The sequence below is a fragment of the Chelonia mydas genome, chromosome 3 (assembly GCF_015237465.2).
Source record: "Chelonia mydas isolate rCheMyd1 chromosome 3, rCheMyd1.pri.v2, whole genome shotgun sequence".
Taxonomy (NCBI): Eukaryota; Metazoa; Chordata; order Testudines; family Cheloniidae; genus Chelonia; species Chelonia mydas.
Window position 1 is genome coordinate 163902102 of NC_057851.1, and position 22046 is coordinate 163924147.

The 22046-nt window shown below is 41.3% G+C and overlaps 1 protein-coding gene across 32 annotated transcripts in view; it reads right to left on the bottom strand.

Moving 5' to 3' along the window:
• The window catches only part of TRERF1 (transcriptional regulating factor 1), a 140910-nt gene that overhangs the window by 43739 nt on the left and 75125 nt on the right, over positions 1–22046 (bottom strand). For all 32 annotated transcript variants that reach the window (XM_043543727.1, XM_043543716.1, XM_043543724.1 and 29 more), the window contains one exon: positions 1706–1799. The gene's annotated coding sequence lies outside the window, so the exon portion shown is untranslated. The remainder of the gene's footprint in view (positions 1–1705; positions 1800–22046) is intronic.

A 22046-nucleotide genomic window follows, 5' to 3' on the forward strand; every position in this document is an offset into this window, starting at 1 on the left:
CAAGAATTATAACATTCAAAAACCAGTCGGAGAACACTAACCTCCCCAGTCACTCAATTTCAGACCTAAAAGTCGCAATTCTCCATTGCAAAAGTCACAATTCTCCAAAAAAAACTTCAAAAACAGACTCCAACGAGAAACTGCAGAACTGGAATTGATTTGCAAACTGGACACTATTAAATTAGGCTTGAATAAAGACTGGGAGTGGATGGGTCATTACACAAAGTAAAAACTATTTCCCCATGCTAATTTTTCCCCTACTGCTACTCACACCTTCTTGTCAACTGTTTGAAATGGGCCACCCTGATTATCTCTACGAAAGTTTTTTTCTCCTGCTGATAATAGCCCATCTTAATTGATTAGTCTTGTTACAGTTGGTATGGCAACACCCATTTTTTCCATGTGTGTGTGTGTGTGTGTGTGTGTGTGTGTGTGTGTGTGTGTGTGTGTGTTTCCTACTGTATTTTCCACTGCATGTATCCGATGAAGTGGGTTTTAGCCGACAAAAGCTTATTCCCAGATAAACTTGTCAGTCTCTAAGGTGCCACGAGTACTTCTCTTCTTTTGTTGTGGGGTGTTTTTTTGTTTGTTTTTACAGTGCATAAACTTTCTCCATCAGTAACCAGCGGCACATAAATTTTCAAGTTATGACAAATAATGGTTAAGAACAATCCCAAATTCAGTATTGCCTCCAAAATACCTGATCCGTTGGACCAGAAAGTCTCAGAATACATCTCCCTACCAAATTTTTGCAGATGGACTTTTTTTTTTTTTTTTTTTTGGGGGGGGGGGGGGGGGGGGTTCCAGTCAACCACAAAAGATCAGCCTGCCAAGGAGAGATTCCAGCCATAGCAAAGTTTCAAAAAGACTTCATAATTTTTAATAGAAAGAGAAACTAAACAAAACCTACATAGAATATTCCAAGGGCATAAACATGGTATATTCTTCACACTGATAAGCCATCTACTTTTAGATAAAAACAGGAATGTATATCTCACTAACACTTAACTATGGAACAGTGAGCAGGTGCTTCTATAACACATACAGAGAGAAGAGAATGCATGATATTTTTGCTGTATGTATAGTATAAAACTGGGTTAGGCAGCTCTCTGTTTATGAATAGCGCTGGTTTGTGTTGCATACTGTAAGAATTCTCATGCCTTTCTCTTAATTTTTTTGAGATGACAAATATTCTTTTTTAGTCATTACTTATGAGTCATATTACTGACAACTAATGAGTGTAGCCCAAGTGTCCTCAACAGATAATTAAGTACTAACAGACCATTACAATTTCAAGAATATGAGAGAGTATTACAGCATGTATAAGTCTTCTCAAGGCAGCAGAGAATATCAACATTATTTATTTACAAAAATGAATTTACTGGCCAAAACCCACATTTGAGAGGGGAGTGAGTGCCAGGACAGCAGACATCACTGTCTATTGCAGCATCTCGGCAACTAGCTGTATGGTCAAGAGAGAGAATTCCATCTCCCTGGAACATCCATCAGACCCCATTTATTATGGCTGTAAGCAGGAAGTGAGGAGTTGACCCATAACGTGCAGGGGTATCAAAAAACATTGTCAAAAACATAAAAAGGTTTGTATTTAAGAAGTAAGCCTGAATGTCTCATTATATATGTTTGCAGACTCACTCACTCTCTCTCTCTCTCTCTCTCTCTCTCCGCAGCAGACCATACAACTTACCTCCAGCTTGGGAGGTGGGGCATGTAGTCTTCTTGTGGATAGTCTACAATGTCGCCATCACTGTCACACAGACACTGATTACTTGTGTACCAACCTGAAAAAGTTATTATGAAATATTATTATGCCAATTACTGTGTCAGAATGACTAGAGAATTCAGTATCTATAGAAATCAGTTGCAAAATAAGCTCTCATTTACTTAAGAAGCTAAACCATTCCTTCACATCTATATTAATATCAACACACACCCCTGCAAGAGTAGCATTTCTGAAAATATCTTGAGGCTTCTAGAACTAATGACTTAAGGACTTGATCCTCCGTGGTGTTGAGCACCCTCACCTCACGCTGGCTTCAACAGGAGGGGAAGGTATGCAGCACCTCACAGGACTGAACACTAAATAGAAAGCAGCATTTTTCTACTATTACAAGCCATTAATTAGACTCTAGAAGCACTGAGGAACCTGATCTTTGATAAATTAACTGAGAAACCTTTGAAAGAAATAAAAATAATGTAACTACTTTTTATTTAAGAGCTCATGCCTAAAAGCCATGGCGTGTCTTAACAATAGAACAGACAATAGCTACCAAATGGCAAAACATGGGCCAATGCTCAAAGAAATCCTAGAATCACTGTATGCTACAACTTCAGCTTCTACATTCTGCAAAATACATTTCTACAGTCACTTATCAGACGTTTTGGTGCTACAGAGATAACCAAATGATGAGAGCATTAAATATACAGAAATACATAATTAAAGAGGAACACCGCTACCACCACTATTTCTGCAAGTTACTTGGCAAGAGAAATATCCTCTTAAAGACTGTGGGTGAAATCTTGGCCCCTCTGAATGGGATTTAAAAGGGGATAGGTTTTCACCTCAACTCTCTTCCCAACCTCACAGTCCCTGTACTGCTTGATTGTATAAATATTCCATTCTGAAGACCACCAGGAACAGTTCCATATAACACTGGTAATCCACAGACCATAGTTTGAGAACCACTGTTATAAACACAAACAGTTCTATCCCAAGCACACCAAAATAACCATCACATATTCCAACTCCCTTCCCCCATTCACACAAATGAAAAAGAAAATAAATCCGCAGTCTTCCCGGGAAGGATGCCACAAATTAATTCTGTTGTACATTAAATAGGAGAATATTCCAAAACTGTGGGCTCTCAAAAAAGGAGACCTTGCTTTTCTATCCTCTAAATTATACTATCAGACAATCATTGGAACCAAATGTTTTAACCTCAATGTGGGAAGCAGGGCAGTTGGCAGTTCTGTAGGGAGTTGGTCCTGTATCCTTTACAGCTTTAGATACAAAAAGCAGGCTCTTAAAAACACACTTGCTGAATTTTTCTAGATGTATAAATAATAGATGGGTCACATTTAGACACCTATACAGCGGCCTGTTTGGTTCCCATTTAAATTCCAAAGCAAAATATTAATTCAAAAATAATTAGTGTTAAAAAGAGAGTGGGGAGGCTGGGGAACGGTACTGTATGCCAGTCGGGTTTTGATTTCTACGAAGTTAGTGGAGAATTAACAAAAGATTGCAGGACAGAGGAAGCTGAAGCAAGCAGACCCATTAAGCTATGTAGTTAATAAAAGTAAAGTAAGGACCTAAGTTGCCCCCAATGCTCTGCATGACTATGAATCAAAATGTAATCAGATCGTACGTATTATCCATTGTATTTCAAGTATTTCAACAGTCATATTAATCAAATATCTACACACCTTTAAAGGTGTGATTTTTCTCATAATTAAGAGTTAGCATGAAAGAGAGGACTGGAACACAATATATAATTTCATGTTTTGGAAGACAGGTGCAAAAAGGCCTCCATGCTGGACAGGATCAGTAGGATTAATCTGACATTTTTAATTAATTTCACTGACAAGCAACAGAGTTTTGAAATTGTAAATTCCTTGGCAGCGGAACCTTCTGTATTTTGCCTCGTACTGCAACAAACACACTGTCATAATTTAACAAAGAATAAATAAATAATTTAAGACTTCTCTCAGCAATCCAAACAATATTTTTATAAAACTTAAATCAAGAACTTGTTGTGGTATAGGTGCTTCCTTGCTATATATTTCCCCTAAACTGGAAATAGCTCATTAATGTGTCTTGATCATGCTTCACTACCCTTCAATCTGACAGAAGGGAACATAGCATACTTGTTTCCGATATTAGAATATGAAGTTTCGTATCTATATAAGAAGATTCCAGAATTGTCACTCTGTCTGTCACTCTGAAGCCTAGAATGCCTGGAATCAATGCGAGGTGATGGAAACAGCTACAAGCTAGGTTGAAAGCTTTTTGTTAAAATATCACCAGGCTGAAATATTACGGGGTTTCATAGTCTTCTATCCAGTTTGTTCACAGTCATTTTGACTTTACAAATTACACCCGTACAGAGTACAGCTGTAGTATAGCATATATTTATTCCATGCCAAGAGTCCTAAACCATTGTGATAGCAGAGGTAACTCAAGCAATCACCACCTTTATTCTACAAGTAATTTGCATGCAACAATTTCATTGGTTGTTTGAGAGAGACTACACAGATGGTGGATTACTTGGCCCAACTGCCACATCTGTGCAACAGCATGGGCTTTCAGCTACTAGTACTCAATAATGGTTAAGTTGAAACTCATGGGATACTGATCTTCTGATGCTCTCTCGCTCTCATTCTTTTCCATATACTAAAGGCATTTTAAATTTGCTTCATACTTTGCATCAGTGGAAGAGTAAGAGGATTTCCTTATTCAAGGCTATATTACATTTCTCTATACTACTCTGACACTGGGTCTTCTCCCACAAGTCTTCTTATAGCTAGTTCCCCACTCCCAGCTTCTTTTTTGTATATAATAAACATATCAGAAGTAAATGTAGTGCAGAAGCAAAATGGAGATCATGTAACACCATGAAAAGATGCTGTCTGGGTCAGCCGTGAGACAGGGAGCGAACAGGACATAGGAGTGGGAAGGGAGCCAAAGACTTTCTATTTTTCCTAAACTCAAATTCATTTGTCAACCTTGACAACATGTAGGAACATTGTCATGCAACTGGAAGATTTGCTGTCAGGAACAGGTAGTGTAAATTTGGTCCGAGGTCTGGGAGTTGCTCTTTTTAGTCTTGGAAGTGCCAAAATACCTCTATTGGTCCAGGGGAACAGTGACCATTTCAATATTGTATATCTCATGACCATTAAGATTGGAAACATTTTTTTCTGTCCTTGATAGTTCAGGATTGCTGTTAGAACGAGGCCCAGTGCTGCACACCATCTCAACGGTTTGTAACTCAACCTAAAAAGATATAGAGCATTAAGCCCTAATTCTGGAGGATCATAGGACCATTGGCAGCTATAATAATTCCAGAGCTGAAGAGAGGCTGGAGGGGAAGCAAAATGCTAAGTGGGATAATCCGATTTTAAAGTGTGGGTATCATGAAATCTACTCCTTTTTTAAAATATACATTTTTAAAAATTAATGATGTATGTGTTCAGTAGTTTCATAAACCCTGAAAAAATATTGTGTGTTCCTTTACAGCAGAGCTCCTTGTTCCAGTGAAGTATGAAAGGCTGTTGTAGGCTCATGTGGCTGCTGACATCATAAGCAGTTCCTGTTTTCACTCTTTAAGAGGAACTAGAACATCCTAACTAAGTTTAGAAATTATTGGATTGGGTGGGAGAACAGAATTTAACATTTTCTCCATTTAAATCTTTTTTTGAAAAATAACTGATCATCATCATCTCTGGAAAGCTGCTAAAAAAAGAAAAAAATATGGGGAGAATTTCCTCTTCTTTTGATGGGATAATAAACAAAATGTTCTCAAACTGGCCAGTTAATTTAAGATTTTCAAAGAATTACCAATGTTCTTGTAATCCAAGCGGAAGAGGTAAATTTCTAACCAAGATTATTAACTCAATTTAGTGAGGAAAAAAAAAAAAAAAAAAGAGAGAGAGAGAGACAGTTGCTTCATTACAAAAGAAATTGGGGTCATTTCTGTGACTCTCTCATTTGTCATCTTTGTTGTTAAATTGCTTCATTACTTTCAGATACATCAACTAATTCTAAGCACTGCAAGTGAAACCTTTACTGTATTACTCATATACTAGGTGAAGATAAAACTACAGGATTGCTCCAAAATGTGGATGCAAAATGTCGTTACTTAGAGAAGGGGCTTGAGTGGCACGTCTCCCAACTGTTGAAGAACCAGACAGGATTTAATAAAAGATTGGTTCACCGTTGATAAAAATAAGATGCTTTTTAATATTCTCCGTTATGCTGCTGCCCATCTGATCAATGGAAGAAGTGGTATTTGAACTCTTTTTTGGGGGTGGGGGAGAGGAGGAGAGAGGGTGAGGAATGACATCTGGTGATCGGGGTGCGGAGAACGTTTATGTCAACAGTTTTGTAGCCCTCTCTATTGAGAGTGATGCCAGGGATTGGGCCATAAATCTGCCTCCTGTAAGATATGTACATTGTAGGGGAATTCATCAGGTTTGCCCTAAGACTTATCTTTTATTTACTTCTATTACTGAAATTTTTAAAAGAGACCATTTGCCAAACTAGATCAAGCCACTGCAGTGGAGGCTTCTCTGGGAAGGCAGGCTAGACTTTGCCTACCCTTTTGGTCAGTATGAGCTCTATTCACTGCTGCTAACTGGGGCTGGGCAGTTGTGTGGGTCTTCTCACTTTCAGATGCCACCAGTTAGTATCCTGCCTCTAGCAGTGACCAACACTTGTTTTAGTGCCAGGCAAATATCCCGAACACACTTAGCCAACTGGGCAATGCTCACGTTCCTTCTTGACGCCTGCAGGTGATCTGATTATGCCTGAAGCTTGAGTATTGATGGTCTTTTTCTTAGCTTCTACAAATACATATGCTGTTCAGGAGTCACATTACATTATAATTTTAATATTAATCATTTTCTACACTTATTATGTATTGCTTATGATTGTACTTGCAGTATGCTAGGATCTTTCAAGACAAACAAGAAAGGTAGGTCCCTAACCTGAGGAACTCATATTATAGGGATAGACAGGTGAAATACACAAGAGGTTAGTAGGAAACAGGAAACCGCATATACGATTATGTTTTCAAAAGTGACTAGTAATTCTGGATGATTCACCTGAAGCCTCTTAAAAGTGACTGATTTTCAGAGGATGCTTATTCAGAACTTTGTGAAAACTGGGTACCCAAAAATTGAGGTACACAAAGATCACTAACACTTCTGAAGATTTGGACCATAACTCCTGCCCCGCCCCCCCTTTTCTATTTTTAGAGAGTGTATGTGTCATCTTGGTTTGCAGTGGGCAGTGCAACAGATGTTGGTCTGTCCCCCCTCTCCTGCAACCTCAGCACGCCGCCAGCACTCTGGTCCGCGGCTCCTACCGGGCAGCGCGTCGTCGTGGTGGCTGGCTCTGGCCGGGGAGCAGGGCTTTGCTGCTCTGAGCAGCATGGTAAAGGGGGGGCTGGATAAGGGGCAAAGGATCCTGGGGGGCAGGGAGCGGTTGGATGGGGCGGAGGTTCTGGGGGTGGAGGCCAGTCAGGGGACAGGGGAGTTTGGATAAGCGTGGGAGTCTCAGGGGAGCCTCTCTGGGGGTGGGGTTGGATAGGGGTCAGGGCAGTCAGGCGACAGGGAGCAGGGGGGGTTGGATAGGGAGTGGGGTCCTGGGGGGCGGTTAGGGGACAAGGAGCCTTAGATGGGTCAGGGATTCTAAAGGGGGCGGGGGCCAGGCTCTTTGGGGGTGCCAGCCTTTCCTACCCGGCCCTCCATACAGTTTTGCAATGCCGATGTGGCCCTCGGGCCAAAAAGTTTGCCCACCCCTGGGCTAGATACTGCAGGGGGTTGCTCGAAGGACTTGGGGGTTGGAATTTGCCGATCACTAACCTGCAAAAATAGGACAGAGGAGCTCGTGTAGGTGGAGAGGGATGTGCCTATGCTGTTTGTGGCCAGTGGTGTCAGGGAACTGACCCCTGGTAGCTGCAAAGTTCCCTCACACTATGGGCAGGTGATAGAGAGGTGTCTCATAACTCTGGGTACTCCCAGGGAGTATCACATCCACCCAGTAGAAATAGGACATACGAAACTACAACATTACTTGGCTTCTGAGTAATCACGAGATTAGCAGCCCTGTTTTGCTCACTTTTGCGTAACATTTCATGCTGCCTTCACTCTGTAATCTCAAAATGATACTTCTACAGACAAAAGAAAAGAACGGAAGCTTGTTTTTCCACACGACGACCGTGATAAAATACCAAAGATGTTCTCCTTACCACGAGTACAAAACACTCTTGGCAAGGACTCGATTTCTACTGTAATGCAACCAAATACTAATTTTGGAAAATATGGTATCCTCATGCTATCACATTCATCAGTCCAGATTAGTGGACACAAGAAGCTTGAGAAATTTTTGGGGTGTTGAGAAAACAGATTTACAAAGGAATAATAAAGTTTTGTAAGGCTTCTGATAATCCAGTCAATCAGTCAGTCTCTCTCTCACACACACACAAAATACAGTAATAAAGAAAGGAAAAAACAATTATGCAGCAGCAGCTCCAGCTCAAAGTTTCTGGTGTGGCACTTTCACCCAGTTCAGTTGCACATTAATTAAAGACAGTTTTGAAAGTGACAATGGTTGCCAGATTGTTTATTGAAATTCAGGTGCCTCCTAAATTCCTGCTGCTGCTTTGGAGCTGGTAATAGAATGTACATTATGAAGTCCTATCTGTAAGATGAAATCAGTGCTATTTAACACCCATGAAAGACTCATGACTTTGGGAAGAAACTTAATTTTTCATTTCATTTTTCTGAGTATAACAGTGCTCCAGCTTCCGCAATCATAAATCCACTTCTGCAGTTATGTAACATACAGTTTTATGCCAAAGCAACAGTAGTCTGCAGAACTCTAAGGATCTGCAAAGAAGAAGAAAATGTTGGTACAAATTTTCTCTGCTCATGTAGAATAAATGTACACAGGTTTCCATTAAAAACTGGACATCTACCATCTGCACACAGCAGCTATGTTTACTACAGTATTTCCAATTCTATGTATATAGAGAATATCACAAATACCAATGATAAAAGATAAAAGGTAAATACTGAAATGCAATGTCCTTTTTTAAAATGGCATCCAATGACCATGAATGCATACAAATACATTTGGCTGTCTTCCCACAATTCTGTTCAACTTCACTAATGGCTGGTTTGACTTATTGAGATTTGGAGGATTTTTTGTGTTATTTTTGCCATTATTTCTATTACAATAAAAGGCTACATAGAGCACCTGATAATCTAAATTGCTGGGTCACAATAAAAGAACATTTGATTGAAACAGTAGAACTGAACATCCTTATAAATTAGAGGAAAAAGAAGAGAGCAATATATATATTTTACACACAAACAATAATAAAAGATTAAGGTTTCAAAGTCAAGTACTCAAAAGTCAGAAAATGCCAGAATTAAGGTTGCCATTGAGATTATGTGACAAGATGCAGGTGATGCAGTCTGTAGAAGGGTAACAAGTCCCCGCCTGTCACATGACTGCTGAGGGTGGAGTATAAAAGGAAGAAAAGCTGGATCAAAGGGTGTCCTCTCTTCTTCTAGACCCTTAATGCTGGTATAGCTTAGAGAAATTTTTGCATAGTGTTTTTAAGTTGCCGCTTTCCCCGCCCCCCCCCTTGGAGCAACTGATTTGCGGACAATAAAACAAGCCATCAAGAAAGAGCCTTTAAAAGACTCATTGCTTGGAACTTTACTCCCTTTCCCCAACTGTAAACAGGTGGGAAGTTTCATCTGATATCCTGGGAGGATTTAGTGAATGGCAGGATGGAAAAGCAGGGAGATAGAGACAAGCAGTCCAACACAGGATGAAATTTTTTGGTAATTAAATTAATTCAAAAATAAGGTCCTGTGTATACATTCACAAGAGAAGTAGGGGGGGTATCGATCGAATATCTAAAATATTCTCTCAGCATTTTCACATTGCTGGCTTTATCGCCTGGTTCTTCTGGCACAATACTTTGCATGAAAGTAAGAAACTGGTTCATCTAAAATGCAGAATGTAAATATATTCTCTGTAATTTTGAGTGTTCACTTGTCTGAGGTCATGGCGACCCTGTTCTAAAATAAATGATGTATAATCTTCCTACAATCAAATGGATCTGAGCCAACTGGACCTCATCAAAGTTTTGGTTGCCGAACTGTGGCAACAGACATTCTAAAGTCTGGTTTGCCTAGGCTGTTTGGCTGGTCTTTGGAATACCTTCTATATTCCACTTCATCACGAAAGCTTATGCTCAAATGAATTTGTTAGTCTCTAAGGTGCCACAAGTACTCCTTTTCTTTTTGCGAATACAGACTAACACGGCTGCTACTCTGAAACCTTCTATATTCCATTCATCTTTTTCTCTCTCCTCGAGGCATTAGAATTTTGTTAAAATCTGCCAACTCCCATGTCTTCATCTAAACAGGCCTCTAAAAATTGTTGCTTTAAACAGTTCCTGTGGTCTTTTGCAAACATTAAAAGAGAAGCTCTCAGATCTTCCACAAAAACCAGATAATATACTTCATTTAAGCAGTCTTAGTTGAGAGGGTCCCCAGTCAAAGTGTTCTCGGGTGCTTAAAACTGGGCCAGATTTCACAATCTGTGAAAGAGTCTTATCTTATGCTTTGGAAGAGACAACCACTTTACAAATACCAACAATTTCCTTAATCTCATTTTTCCTAACTCTTTCTTTTCTATTGTATCTCTAGAGAACAGAATGGGCTATTTTTATAAGAACATTTTTCTGGACTTGTTTAGTTGGCTATTGTAAAGTTTCAGAGTGAGCCTATTAAGAGAGCTACACTTCTCAGGACTACACTTCACCATAATCATAAAAAGTTGCAGAAGTTCTGGTGTAAGAAAAGCATTTTTATCCTCTGTTTTAGAAATTTTTAAAAAGGAACACTAGAGGTAATCTCAACTTGCTGAGGACTTTACAATAAATAAATAACTTTGCTATGTATCATATAACTAATTTCATTCCTGTAAACTGCCTTCCAAATCAAATTCAGACTGTGTTTGATGAGGATATGAAAGCAATCTGACCTCTCTCTTCAGAATACCTTGTCTTCTGAGATTAAGTACTTAGATTTGGTTGCTTTTCATGAGGTGGGGAAGAGTAAGCAGACGGACACTTAGCATCCCCTGAATCCATGGAATCCAAATCCATACCCCATACAACATCAATTCCCACATCAGACTTGTGCGCCAGCTGATGAGATGCATAGAAAAGAGAATACTATTTAAATAATCAGTGAGAGCCCAGTTCTCAGACCTGATGTCTAATATTTATTATGTGTTCCTGGAAAGAAAAGAAATATTGTGGTTTTTCTCCTTACATTCTTTATTCACGCTTGGTCTGTGTTTTTCTGGAGCATACTTCTAAGATGCCTGGCTGGAAACAGGGGAGAATGAATAGCAATAACCCACACTTTTTCTTACTTAGCTCCGCCATTTTTTAAGTACACAGCAAAAAGTGCCATTTCCAACAACCCTTTCCTTCACAGAGGCAACAGGGGGAGGGCAGGCGCTCTGAGTAAGACTAACCAAGCTAAACAGTAAATAAAAACAACTGCAACAGAAATGAGAGGGCAGGCAGTGCTATGCTTTCTGCTACCAGGGCTGAGCAATTGCAGATTTCCCTGTAACACAACATGGTGCAGTCACATTGGAACCTCTACAGTTGTTTATGTTCCTGGAGATGAGGGGGGGAAAATAGTACATGCCAACCTTCAGGATAGCAGCAGTATAAATTTATGAGAACCACTCTGCAGCCTTTACTATAAAATCAGAGCCATACAGAAGCAATGGCAGCCCATACCCCAATAAAGGCTGGTATTGCCTCTAAATGGATACAATTTAACAGCAAAGGTTACAGAGATGGATAAGAACTTAATTTCTTTTCTACTGTCCAACAGTTATACATTAGTACCACTTCTAAGAAGCTCCATTGTTCTTCCAGAACCAAATCCTGTATTCCCTCCCAAGTTCCAGGATTTGTTCTCTGCAGAATGCTTTAGAATTGATAAAACAGCAGGGCCTCAGATAATGCATCTTTTTGAAAATCCATTCAAATTATTCATTGAATATTTGCATGAAAAATCAATACCATGCTCTTGAATAAAAAATTACAGTGAAAAACAAGCTCTTTAGAATAAATACAGATTATATCTATCTTGAAATTCCAGTAAGCACCAAGCACATTAAGATACTTTAAAAATGAAGTAATGTTTAAAAAAATAAGAATAGAAAAATACAGTGCCTAAATCCCCTTTGAAACTGAGACTTCGATATTGCAACATTGACAGCAGTAATGCCTAAATACCTTTAAAAAATCTGGGCCTTTGTCATAGTGGAAAATACACAGATGAGTCTGTACAGACCAGGGATCTCAAACTCAAATCACCACGAGGGCCACATGAGAACTAGTACATTGGCCCGAAGGCCGCATCACTGAAACCTTTTCATACAATGATACGAAAGTATAGTCAAAAATGAAAAAAAATGAAGAGTAATACAGTATGCTATTAAACGTCAATGTATTAACTTTTTAAGCACTGTAATGTGAAGAGGAGTTTTCATAAAATATAAACTCCTGTAACTATTCCTTATGTGGTCAGTAACACTGAAGATGATCTACACCAGGGGTCTCAAATATGCGGCCTGCAGGCCGTTTCCTGCACCCCACCATAGGCGCCAACTTTCTCCTGCACTGCGTAACCCTTTCCACACACCCCCAGTCACAGCACAAAGTCAAGAGGGAAACTGAGGCTTGCCTAGGAATTATAAAAATGCTACAGAAAATTTCCACTTAATCACAGACACTGTCCCAATGGAGAGACCCCTGGGCAATGGCGGGGACGGACACCTTTGGGTGCCCAGCACCCCTAACAGAGAGCCCCGGGAGATGGTGCCCGTAACAGTCTATCACAGGAGTCTCAAACACGTGGCCCTGCCCCTAGCCCACCTCTTCCCACCCCTTTCCCGCCCCCATTCCAACCCCTTCCCCAAAGTCCCCACCCCAACTCTGCCCCCTCCCTGTCCCTATTCCAACCCCTTCCCCAAATCCCTGCTCTGGACCTTCTCCACCTCCTCCCCTGAGCGTGCAGAGTCCCCGATCCTCCCCACTCCCTCCTGGAAAGTCCTAAGCGCTGCCAAACAACTGTTTGGCAGCGGGAAGTGCTGGGAGGTAGGCGGAGCTGTGTGGACAGAGCGCACTGGTGGGGGGGGGGGGGGAAGAGCTTGGCTGCCGGGCCACGTGTTTGAGACCCCTGGTATAGACAATGGTCCAAGTTCCAATACATTCCTAGCTGAGGGGATTGCTACAAAGACAGTTACATCGAGAGAGAGAGCACGCGTGCGAGAGAGAGAACGCTGAAACAGTGTACTGGTTCAAACAGTTATCTGGTTAAGGCATCTAGCACCAAAGTCATGCTCCAAAAACCTGTGCAGAGTGTTGCTAAGGAATCTTTTGATGGGGTCTTGAATTGTAATGAACCAAAGCAGATTTTTGGTCAGGACACTCACAACATGTCTCCCTAATGTACTGGATTTGAAGCTGTTTGGTAGACCATCCTGTAGGAACTCTTAAGACATCCTTTACTGTGGCTGTCTTGGTATTAATGCACCTTTTGTAGTACCAGTATCAGAATTTAGTCCAACTGATCCAATATATCTTGTTGGTAGATGCTTTTCAGGATACCAAAAGTGTATCCAGAATTCTCTCAGAGTATCCCAGATACCTCAGTTCTCCCCTTTCAGTTTTCACAATGCTAATTTTAGCAAATGTAGATTTTGGCAATGGATCAGCTCTTGGGTTGGAATTCCTTCTGAGGTTGTCGTTTCAGAGAGGGTTCCAGCTGTAACCTCACTAAGTCCAAGAACCAGGGTCTCTGAGGCCAGCATGAGGCAATCAGCATGACTGGCCTATTCCTTTAGATTCTTTTTACTACCCTTTCCAGAAGAGGAAAGGCATAAAGTAGGTGCTGTGGTCACCTCTGAGATAGAGCACCAACTGCCTCTGCTTCAGGCTCTCATCTTGTGAAGAACCTCACGGTCTTTCTATATTCCCCCAAGGTAAACATATCCCTGGCCACTCCAACACACTCTCTGGAAAGCTCCATTTCTTTTTCTTTCTCTGACCTGAAGTACTACCCTCCATCTCCCCATTTTTTTTGAGGAGGGGGGGATGGAGAGGGAGTCTGCAATGGGGTCTGAACACTTCATCCTGAGTTTTTCATTTCTTCTGCCTCAAGTTAGCCAACCACTCAGCTATTGATAAAAACCCTGTCTTTTAGGGTCTGGCCACTGCAGGCACCATGGTTGGAGCAAGAAAAAAAAAACAAATCCCACCACAAGCTATTATTGCTCATATTCTCGAGAGGCTACAATAGCATTTTTATATGTATTTCTGACCTTCCCTCCCTGAGATTCTTCCCAGTCTTGGGAGAACCTCAGTAACAGTAAATAGTGTGCGCATGGTGGAGGAGGGCTAGATTGGGATTTCTGACTGCAGTATATGCTGTTTTGGTTTGCTGTTGTGCCTTCGGGTGGGATGGGAATTCTGTTCCCCGTTTTTCTGGGCCTTTGAGGCACTTACAGTGTTGGAGGTGATAGCGGGGGACATCTGAGGGCGAGCTGGATAGTAATCCCCTCTACATCCTCTTTAGGTTGCCCTGACTCTCAATGACATTATACTGAGACAGTTGACCAGGAGACAAAATAGCCTTATTCAGAAAGACAAAGGGCAGACCAGCAAGACACACTGTGACATTATTCACCAAGATGGTTCCCCGAGAAACACTAGAGTGAAAGGGAATTGTACCGGCATGTAGCCACAGCCTGTCTGCCCATACCTGGAGGATTTACCATGCAGCTATCCCACATAATATCCACAACAAAATTGAGTAATTTTTCAGTCTTAAATTCTGCTTTATCTCCCCTGCACTCCTGGTGAAAGTGCAGAGAAATATATATAGGGTTCTGCTCAGATTGTGTAAAATATTCACTATTCCCAGGGTTTTTTTTCTATGTAAGCTTGTTTAAAGCCAGTAAAAGCTTTGCTAACCCTAAGGTAAAGCTCTTTTCCTGTAAGAATGCATGTTATAGGGGGGAGTTAGTCTTTTTTTTTTTTTTTTTTATGGTCATGCAATGCCAATGTCTACCTCATGTTAATTGAGAGCACTAACCAGAGTCCTGAGTCCCAAAGAGATCCTGCCTTTCCAGGGACAGCTCTTCACTGGCCTCTTCATTTTCTACCTCCAACGACTCTTCCAGTTTGTCCTCAGTTGCAGTAAGAATAGTGGAGCAGGGACCATAACCTTTTTGGGTTCAGTAGTCATGTAACTGATCAAAATGCTATGCAGCTCCTCCAATAATATAAAGGTTACATTTCCACTATCAGACCTTTTCCTGGTATCCTTGGTTCTAAACCAAGTCCTCCTGAGCAGTTTGCTCTTTTTCCTACACTGGTTGGTGTCCTGGTTCTGACCCTGCAGACATTTACTTAGCAATGTACACAAAAATATCTTTATTCCAGTGGCTGGCCACACGAGCATGCTGCACCAATGCTTCTCTCCAGAAGACAGAGATCAGTGGTCTCAGCACAACTCCAAGCAGCTGCTTGACGTATGCTGTAAGGACTCTGGAGTAATATCACAGTAATGCCGAGATACTCAAATCTAGGAGCAAATGGGCAAATTCTGGTCCTTCACCAGTTTTTAAATGGGAAAGAGCACAGAGATTAATAGACAGGTCAGTAACAGTTGTCTGCAAAGTGGTGTGGGATAGCAGCTGGAGGACTGACCAAGTAGTGGGCAGCAGCACTGGGTGAACACGAACAGACCAAACTAAATCAATTTGCACTGAACTTAGAGCATACTGAAAAAGGACTCCAGAACTCACGAAAAATGCAGAGACAGTGTTCTACAATGAACTACGTTGTGCGTATGCAAGAGTTTACAAACTGGATTAACTTTACTTAATCTGGTTTAAAGCTCTCTCTGTGTAGACAAGGCCTAGGACTGAAACTTTGAACTTTTTTGCCACCTCCTGAAATACTGAAGGATTCAAGACTCCATTTCTTCATGTCCAGCTCCCTCCTGCTGAGCCACTCCACTGCTATGTTCTCCCTCCCCTGCATGTGGATAGAGCAAGAGAGAAGGAGAGGTTCTGAGCAAGTCAGTATTCATGCACACAGACACCAAACACTGCAGTGCATACGTCAACCAACCAGGGAGAACGAAATCTGCCTTCTTCGTTTCCCCTTGTTTGTTGACCTATGCCATTGCAGTAGCAGTGTATGCATGGATAGGTATATAACGTTGATCAACTCTCAGTTGAAAATGGGGGAGGCCTAATGCAATGGCCCTGAGGTCTAGCCATCTTATACTCCTCCTTTTCTCCAAATTAGACCACATCCCCTGGCATAGGTGACACTATGAACTTGTCTTGGGGGTTGGTCAATTTGATGGCATAACTCTGTAGAAGTGACTCTAGTACCCACTTGTCCAAGATAGATGTTGCTCACATAGGGCAAATTTCTGAAGTCTCCACCCTTAGATAAGAGATCTTGTTGGACATGGGGCACTGTAATTTAGGTAGAGGGAGGAACTTCAACAAGTGTTCCACTGAACGTCTAACAGAGGGAAAGGAGCTTTGGGAAGTATTTTTTCCATTTCCTTTGTCAGTAAAGGCTCCACCGGCATATAGCCCGCCTGTCTGCCCATAGTAGAAGTAGAGCCACTTCTTCACTTTGCCACTGAGGTTGAAGACAGTGACGGTCCCCATACAGCTACTACTGCTCCATGGCTAAAGGGACCAACTGAGATGAACAGTTCATCCCATGAGGCTGAGGAAAGGTTCCACAACTATTATGGGGTCTGCCTGCACTACCTCCTGGACTGGGCTGGAAGACCAGGTGTAGGACGGTCCTCTGTGGCCTAATACCCTGGTTCAGCAAGGACCTGGTCCTCACACTAGCTGAGAAGGTTAGGTCCTATGTTTGAAGGGTGACAGAGGGACCTGGCCTGCCCCCGTGTTGCCTTTTGGTGTGGTTGCGGGTTCCTCTCTGCAGCTGGGACAGACCAGTCCTAGTGCCCTTGGACAGGAAAGGGTAAAATTTGAGGAGCATTTGCAGCTATTTTTTCTCTCCTTATCTGCAGTGGGCCAAGAGAGAAGTGGAAAACAGGTATATTCCAGCAGTAATCTGACACCTAGGACAGGGTCCAAGGCAACCCTGACTCAAACCCCCAGACACAAAACAGAGCTGCTTTTTCTTATCTTTTTGGTAGTGCTATCTTGAAAGGTTCTGCAAAAGGAGACTCCTGGTCTGCATCTGCCCAAGAGTGGAGGCAGAGAACTCTGGGGTTCTCCAGAAGGGTGCCTCTGACCTCAGGCTGGCTGTCAACCTTTGCTCTGCCTCCAATCTGCAGAGGAGGGGGGTTGCCCCTCAGTACAGAATGTTGGGCACGGAGTGGGGGTGGGGGGAGAAAACCCTCTTTCTGTCATCCCACAAACTGAATACTTAAAAGGATGTAGATTCAAGTCAAACCAACAGTAATTCTCAATGACTACTAAACCATCTGAACAAGAATGCTCATGCCAATAAACAAATCAGAAAACGGCATTATTGGACTTGATTAAAAATCAATGCACGCATATTATGCATTCTGAGGTTTACCACTTTGCCAAAGAGACCTTCAGAAGATGCAGTGAATTAATTGTTCTGAAAATACAAAATGTTATAATGACATATCACTATCTTGTGCAGAAATGATAAAAATAAATGATTCATTCATCACAGGAGACAGGAACCAAACACGCATTCAGCTCTTTGCAGAATATTTAATATGAACAAAGCAGATGTCAAAAATTAGAAAACCAGACCAAAGTGTTCCAACAAAACTGCTTTTTGTGACTAAATGTACACAGCATTTGGCCAATCTGTTCCCAAAATGAACAAAAGCATTAAGGTCCTGATCCTGTAAAGTGCAACTCCCACTGAAGTCAGTGAGAACCAAGGGTCCTCAGCAGACACTGCAAGTAACAATACAGTAACAAATGTAATCAACTGGATTAACTGAGCAGTCCTAAATTGCTATTTGTTTAGGAGACATCCCTGAAACCAAGGGTGCTGAAACAATTTGTGTAGTGGGGGTGCTGAGAGCTATTGAAACAAACCGTACACCCTGTATATGATGGTAACCACTTCAAGCCAGGGGGTGCAGCAGCACCCCCAGAACCCCTAGGTCCAGTACCTATTCCTGAAACCCAATACAGCACAGGACACCATCATTCTGAGCACCTCCTCCTTCCTAAAGGGATGATGTTACCTTGGGCTGTAGAATCTTCATCTTCAAGAGACACACACTTGCACTGCATATAGGACATTCCAAAACAGCATAAAACCACAAGGGGCACTGAGGGTAGTGTAGTTTTTTCCTTGCCTGGTCAAAAAAACCCAATCTATTCTAATTAATATATGCTTGCCTGCACTTCAACATTTTATCATATAATTGCTAGGGTTCCCCGATTATGTTTTACTCCTATTTTTAGGTGGGTCTTGCTCTCGTTTACTGTTTGCATAGTTCTAAAAACTGCTCATATGTGGTTCATGCCACTTTTTAAAGCAAAAGCAATGGAAAGGAGCACTTGATATCAGCAACAGACAGGCCTGAGAGCCCTAACAAACATGAAAGAGGTCTGGAGCACTGCACAGTCACTTGCGAGTAGCTATGGACTATTCCAAAGTAAAGGTACTTGCGAGGAAAAGGAATATTCCCTGCTTTTAAAAAAATATGTTAAGTTATATATTAAAAAATAAGCAGTCCTTTAGTTATAGTAAAGATATAAAACTGTTCTGTGGTTCACCTATATTTGAATTAGAAACCACTTTATTTACCGCTCTCACATCACAAGTCTGCAGATGCGTACACTGCTCATGATGCAATTCCCAACTCAAATAAATAAAAGGTAATCCTGGAACCATTTATGACATTCCATAATCAGACAGGAAACAAGACATTCACTTATATTGTTTATTTCTGAATGTATTTAATGTTACACTTGTGTGACTCATTAACTTAGCAAATGATGGCCCCATCACAAGTACTTCCTTTATACTAAATGTATCTGAAATGGCTCATTTATAAATACAAAAGTACTTATCTCATGATCTAGACACGTACCTAAATTAAAAATATAATCATACAAAAGATAAAACCAGCAGCTTTTCCACACCCTCAAAACCAGAAAATGACTAATCAGAGAGTGAAAAAACAAACAAAACTCAGATAGCACTTGTGGAAAAGGTGGGGTAATTTCACACCAGAGAGAAAAACAGTTCCCAAAATGAGGGCCTCTTAAAGAGAATAGTTAGCTGGCAGCTTTTAAATTGAAGGGACCCCAGGTTAAGCACCTCCACTGACTGCAGCTGGAACAGCATAAGGAGGGAATTACTCAAGCAGGTAGGTCCCAGGCAGCTACATCTTTTATCAATCAAAACCAACATCCTAAAATCCACTCTGAAACCAACAGGGCATCAGTGAGAGTCATGGAGTACTGGTGTTACGTCTCCTGAGACAGGCCTCTTAACAAGAGCATAGCATTTGCCACCAACTTTAATTTTGGGGTTGATTTAAATTGTAGCCTCACATATAGAGAGCATTGCAGCTGTCCAGTCCTAAGGTGACATAGGCATGGATTATAGCAGGTCTGCGTAAGGAAATAAAATTAAAAATCTGACAATTTCCTCATAAGACCATCATGAAACAACATTCCTCACCCACTGCTGCTACATAATCGCTTAACAGTGGTTGGGGATGCAAAGATACCCACAAACTATGTATGCAGGTAGCAAATGGTAGATACACATTTTCAATAAAAGGGCTCAAGTATGATCCTTGCTATGTCTTCTGATTGCTTACCCCCTAACCTACCAACATCACCCTGGCCTTATCCAGATTGAAGTTCGGCTAGCTGCCTCTCATCCATGTCCAAATTGGTAAGGCACTACTCACAAATTAAATATTTTTGGGAAACACTGAAAGCCAATTTTTCATTCATTCTCTCTCTCTCTCTTTTTTTTTTTTTTTTTTTAATTAAGCTCATTTTATGTGTCTACTTTTTAAGCAGCTTGGTTTTTAGATGCTTCTGAGATAAAACTGTGTCCCAAGAGCTTCCTTCTTTGCAAATTCACGCAGTTGTGTCAAACACTCACAGACCATACCCCCAATAATCTGCAACTTTACAGTTTGTTGCTCAAGGAATGTTTGAGATAAGAACATCATAAATGTTCCTATAGCAACAGAATATTATGAAGCACTATTTGTAAAAAGCCGCAGAAAATGTGTGTCTTTACCTCTAATGCTGGAGAAGAGAGGATCATGGAGAACATTTCTGTTTATATACAAATATATCATATATTTGCTAGCACCTAGCTAAGAAGTGTAATCAGGGGATTTATGTTACTTTCTAGAACTCATTTAACAATGAAAACCTGTGCCTTTATATTGCACCTTATACATTCATTACGCTTAGAAGCTGATCTTGTATTTCTGTGAAAAATCCATACCCCTGAGTGCTGTAGCAATGCTGATCTAATCTCCAGTGCAGATGCAGATGGGTCAACAGTCAACAGAAGAATGCTTCTGTCAACCAAGCTATCATCACTTGGGGAGGTAGGGTTCCTACAATGATGGGAAAAAACCCTTCCGACGCGGAGTCCGTGTCTGCACTATGGCGTTATGGCAGCATAGCTACAGCTCTGTAGCTACGCCACTAGAGTCACTGTAGTGTAGACATGGCCTAACCTCTATCAGGAGGTTTTCATGCCACTGTCCTCAGTGGGCCTGTGTGGGAACCCAGGCCCTCCCTCAATTCTGGGTTCCAGCCCAGGGACCCTGTAAGCAAGTAGCTATGGTCCACTTCCTCTGACCCCTAGCTTCATACCTGAACTGCTTCTTACCATGGCCTCTCTCTAGGCCCTCCTCACAGCTCCTACCTCAGCTCACTCCTGTGCTGACTCTTTGCTCTACCCTGGGTTCTGCAGAGCTCTTTGCTGCTCTTGTACAGAATGATGCCTCTCCCAGGGCTTTCATCCTAGAGACCCAACTCCTGTTTGCCTCTTCCCAGGCTGTGCGTGTGTCAATGTCTCTCTCTATGCCTTTCCCCCAACTTCCCTTTCTTCCAATGCCTTGGACCTCCTTACCTTAAATAAATCAACCAGTGCCTCCACTGGGTCAGATAACAGAATTACTGACATCCCTCCACATACAACCAGGTGGGCTAACTGAGCTTCCAGTCTCCCACTAACCCTTTCTTTGAGAGGTATGCACACCATGAATTAAACTAATTAAGACGTGCATTAAGATCATTTGGAATAAGGCACTTTTATTTTGCAACAAACATGTCTACACTGGGAGTTAATCAGGAATAGCTATTCCACTTTAAATTCAAACCCTACCTTAATTCAAAATAACTTTCCTGTGTGGACAAATCCATAGAAGAACTGCATGGTTGTACATTTGCTGTAGAAAGCAGGAGTTCCTTCCACAATACAAATTTTTTTTTTTTTTTAATTTTATTTATTTTAACAGAGCAAGCTATTTTTTAACTAGGGCATCACATTGAACCCAACACTCCGCTTATCATTCCTCTTTGAGAAGGTCTCGCAGACAATAGTAAGGATAGTTTGTCTTTCCCTACCACATTTCTGTACATATAAGTCCCTGAAGTCCATAGAACTGTTTCTTCTTGCCGTCTGAGAAATCACCCACCACATGTGTAACCACAGTGCAACCTTCAAGAGACAGTGGTGATAAATTAAATTAAACTTTCCTGATGCCTACTCTGGTAAAAACTGGTTTTGGTCTAGATAATCTGTTAGGCTTTATGGTTACATTAAAATAAAATTAAGTGCTGTCAGTGGAAAAGTGTGGTAAATTTGTGCAAGTTACAGGAAAGCCAGCTCCAATGAAGCACACGTAATTTTACCTCTCTCTCTCAAAACCATACAAGAGCCACCAAATTCTGCAAAGGAAAAAACTCAGGGATCCAACATTTTCTCATACCAATTTTCTTCTTTTGTTTGGTTTTCACTAGGGAAGGGTCTGAGCTAATTCCCCAGGACCTATGAGATATTCTGGGGCTCTTTTCTAAGGCATATTTGAAAAATAAAAATAAAAATAGGCAATGACTGAGGCCACAACAAAATGCTGAATGTGTTATTAGAGATACTATCATAAGCTAAAATTATTTCACGTGTCCATAGTGACCCTACAGCATA